This window comes from Eurytemora carolleeae, unplaced genomic scaffold (genome assembly GCF_000591075.1).
Source record: "Eurytemora carolleeae unplaced genomic scaffold, Eaff_2.0 scaffold972, whole genome shotgun sequence".
Classification (NCBI taxonomy): Eukaryota; Metazoa; Arthropoda; class Copepoda; order Calanoida; family Temoridae; genus Eurytemora; species Eurytemora carolleeae.
In genome coordinates, this window is record NW_019397025.1 from 22,616 (window position 1) to 27,296 (window position 4,681).

Sequence of the window (4,681 nt, forward strand, 5' to 3'; positions counted from 1 at the left end):
CTAAAATCTTGAAACCAGGCTAAAAACAATGACCAGTGGAATTGTTATGCACATATAATGATTTAANTTTGATGCTACAAACTGTACATGACAAAATTGGGTTTCTAATACTTTACTCCAATATCCATGGACATTATTTGATGCTACAAACTGTGCATGACTAAATTGGGTTTCTAATACTTTACTCCGATATCCATGGACATTATTTAGTCTTTGATCAATTTAATCTTTTCTACACTTTAAATATTCTGTATCTTGTGCTTTCTTTTAGTTTTAGAATATATTTATTTAACTTATTCAATTTTGAGACCTCATTAAGATTGATATTTGTCAGTTAAAATTCAAGATATCTTTTTAGAAAATAAATATTTTTACTCGCCTCCCGGCGCAAAGCAAATACCTTTTTACAAGCTTAAAATATCACTAAAAAAATCTTATTGACATATAAATGTGTTTCAATCTTAATATATCTTAAATATTTTTCTTTATGAAAATGTTGCCAACACTGGAACTTTTAAAATAAAATTTTTTTCATTTTCGTTTATCAGGGTTAGTTACAGCTTCCCTGTTTTAAACAAGATTTAAAAACAATTAGATCAGAAAATACCTTGACATTGTATTAACGATAAACAAACCCAAAACTCTAAATTTAGGTTTAAATTTTTGACCAATTTTAACATATGGCATTGGCAAATTCTATGAATATACTGTTTCGGACCTTTAAAATAAATCCGTCGCTAATGTAAGAGGTTTCGTGGTTTTCTCGAATGCCATTCAACACACAACTTACATATATATATATCTAAAATACCTTGGGAACCCAGCGTTGCCCAGGTTACTCCCGCCGTTTACCCGCGATTGGTCTTAAATTACGATTTTAAGAATTCATCATAATATAGAATTCAGCTTAATATAGAATTAAGCTTGATATAGAATTCAGCTTTATACAGAATTCAGCTTTACTAAGAATTCAGCTTTATAAAGAATTCAGCTATATTAAGAATCCAGCTTTATAAAGAATTCAGCTTTATTAAGAATTTAGCTTTTTAAAGTATTCAGCATTATTAAGAATTCAGCTTTATGAAGAATTTAGCTTTATAACACAAACAGCTTTAAAAAGACTCCAATTAAAAAACAATCCTTGGTTCATAACGAATTATGTTGCATAACGAATCCAGTTCTTAACGAATCCAGTTCTTAACGAATCCAGTTCTTAACGAATCCAGTTCTTAACAAATCCAGTTTCATGACGACATCTATGAGGGTTTATGCTAAAACTAATATAATGTTTGTGCATTAAAAACTGAGTTTTTACCTTATTTAAAACGCTTTAAACTGGTGCATCGAAGAAAGGAAAATTGTTCAAATTCCGTTCCCAAGGCGGAACATGGATTTCTTCAGGAAATACAAGCAAGAAAATGGTAGAGAATAAGAGAGATTAACAACAACATCTTTATTCTACAGATAATACTTTAATTCAGTATTACGTGGACATTCTCTTTAAAGGTGGTTTTTGAAAATATATTGTCTGTAAAAAAAACCTAAAAATTTTGAAGTTGAGCGCAATTCCAAGCCCTGCACGCTACCGCAGATACCGTCCAAGGAACAATAGACCCACATACTCCTTAGCATAAATCATTCAGGGAGGATTAAAATGCTACATATAGATTTATCTAGGGAGGATTAAGAAGCGGAATGTGTTCTACGTGTAGCATTAAAAAGTAGAGTGTTTTATGCAGGTTAGATTTAATAGTAGAGTGTTTTCTTCAGGGAGGATTGAATATTAGAGTGTTTTTTACAGGTAGGATTAGAAAGTTGAATTTTCCCTTAAAAAAGGATTACACAATGGGATTTTAATGGGACGGATTATATAAATATAATGATAAATATATTATGATTGAAAATTGGAAGTGCAACCCTTTATAAAAACTGAAAGCACAAACAGATCTTCTTATAAGAGTCTTTCTCCAGATCTTCCTTACACTGCTTTTTAATAGATCCATAAATTGGGAAAGTTTTATCTTAATGTTATTTTATTGACTCCATGAATTATATTGACTCCATGAATTTTACTGACTCCATGAATCCTCCTCGACTAACCCAGCATCCAACCCCAGGGGTCAAGAAATAATAATCTAACATTTTTCTATTTTTTTTGCAATATTTTTAAAAATCTTCGGAATCTCTTTTTTTTACTTTTAGATTTTTTGACATTCTTAAGTTTTGTTTGGAAATAAAAAAAAACTGTAGTGAATTATTTTATACTTTGCTGTTGTAATGCTTGAAATATTTCAATGTTTAACTCACTACCACAAAGGTATCAGGAATATTGAAAAGAAATGGCAAGTTTTTGCGAAAAATTGAAAAAAGACATTGAGAGAATTGAAAATCTAGGATATTTTTTTGCTTGTCAATACTGTAGAAATCCGTTTTTACCTTTTAAAAAAATGTAATAGTCGCATGATATTACTTTTTAAGATATTCCGTTGTCTTAACTCTGAAATATGTCAAAAAGATACTGCTATAAATTCTTGATGGCATTGTGTGGGGGGGGGTAGAGCCATGTTTAAAATGGCGTTGAATTTCTCTGTACACGCAAAAGCCCCGTATTTTATACCGGTTATTGTTAAATCTGTATAAAGCAGGAATGTGCAAATAGTCTGGTTTAGTACTATGTTTATCTATACAATACTTTATACCATGGATAATATATAATAGTTCTCCTATATATATATATATAGATATTTATAAATTTTTACTGGAGTAGCGGTTTTCAAACAGACGACTGTATCGTCNCAAATATTGCCACGATTTTTTTTCTTTCGTATTTTTGATTATCAGATTCAAGAGTTTTAATCCTGAAAGATAAACGGCCATGCCGACGAATTTTATCCGTGATTAATCTTTGAGCCTATAATTTAAATTCTTTGTCTAAAAGTTGGGTTTTGAGAGAATCCATTTTAGTTCTTTTTTTAGATTTACAAAACCCCTGGCTGTCCATTTTAATAGTTCGCCATAAACTTTGTAAAAATATTTTACATATTTAAATATATTTGATGCAAAACATACAGTAATATTTCCAGATATTAATGTACAATATACAGTGCAGAATGGATATTATACTTATTTCTGTTCAAGTTTTATAATTGAAGTAAATTTTCCTTTATTAAAAAAACGTCTCTACTATTAAAGGGACTGTACAGTGTACACATTAATCTAGTGGCTTATTAACTTCACAAAGGTTCCATTTAAACCTTTATTTGATTACGAAAGGTAGAAAGTGTTGTCATAAAAGTGTGAAAACCTCATTTATAAGGAAACAAATGAAAAATATAATATCAAAGCTAGGAAACAAATGAAAAATATAATATCAAAGCTAGGAAACAAATGTAAAATATAATATCAAAGCTAGGAAACAGATGAAAAATATAATATCAAAGCTAGGAAACAAATGAAAAATATAATATCAAAGCTAGGAAACAAATGTAAAATATAATATCAAAGCTAGGAAACAAATGAAAAATATAATATCAAAGCTAGGAANTAAGTAGGTAGGTAGGTAGGTAGGTAGGTATGGTATGGTATGTAGGTAGGTAGGTAGGTAACTTAGGTACGGTACAGTCGTCTCTAAAGTCTCATCCTTGGTCGGTATCCCGGTATCCCGGTATCCCGGTATCCACATCAAGAAATGTGTACAAAGTACAGGGTTACCCACAAAAGATGAGACTGTAAATACGACCTAAAACTCCTAAAACTCCAATGTTAGATTAAGTCTTTTGCCTGGCATATAGTTTTGTTGTATGGCATTTTTAATGATTCGGCAAAGAAATAAACAAGTTTTGAATTGCAGAGAATCATATATATAAAAAATAGGCGGTATAAAATCCTTACCATTCTCTAAAGTCTCAAGTTTGTTGTGCCCTTGTATCCGAATATAGAAATGTGTACAATGAATGCAGTATACAGGTCGTACTCTATATTTAGTGTACATGGTGTGTCAATAAACATGGGAATTGAGAGACGACTTGAAAGTCGTCTTTGATTTCTGATTTTTAATGAATGGCAAAGAAAGTAAAATAACGAGGCTTTTCATAAAATGGTCTACCTTTCTTATATCTTAAAAATTGACGCGAAGATATTAGATCAAGGGCATAAATAGAGGGGTTATTGGGGTTATTTACCCCCCCCCAGAATCCTGGGGGTCCCCCCCTAGAATGGCTTTTAGTCATTATATTCTAAATGATTCTAAATTTTAAAGTAATAGTCAATGTCATACAATTAGATGTTTTTTTAATAGAAAATAATGTCATTTCCATATTAGATTAATTTAAGTTCTCAACATACTACATTGACGACAAGAAAATTTTAGAAATTAGAAATTAGAATATAAACAAAGACAATATTTTTTCAAAGTTTTGCAGAATAGCTTTACTAAAGAGTTAAAGGTAACATCATTTTCCTCTTAGAGTAAAACTATTTTTTATGTTACTTAAAATAAATTCAGTTTTTCTACAGATCTTTTTAGTTAATGTAAAATTAATGACTATAATGAAGGATATAAAACAAGGCGAAAGCTGAAAGGTAGGAAATGAAGCCTTTATTTGATGGAGTTTGTAAATGCCAGAAATAAGTGAAAAATGCAAATCAAACACAAATATAACCAATAATTTGATATACATAA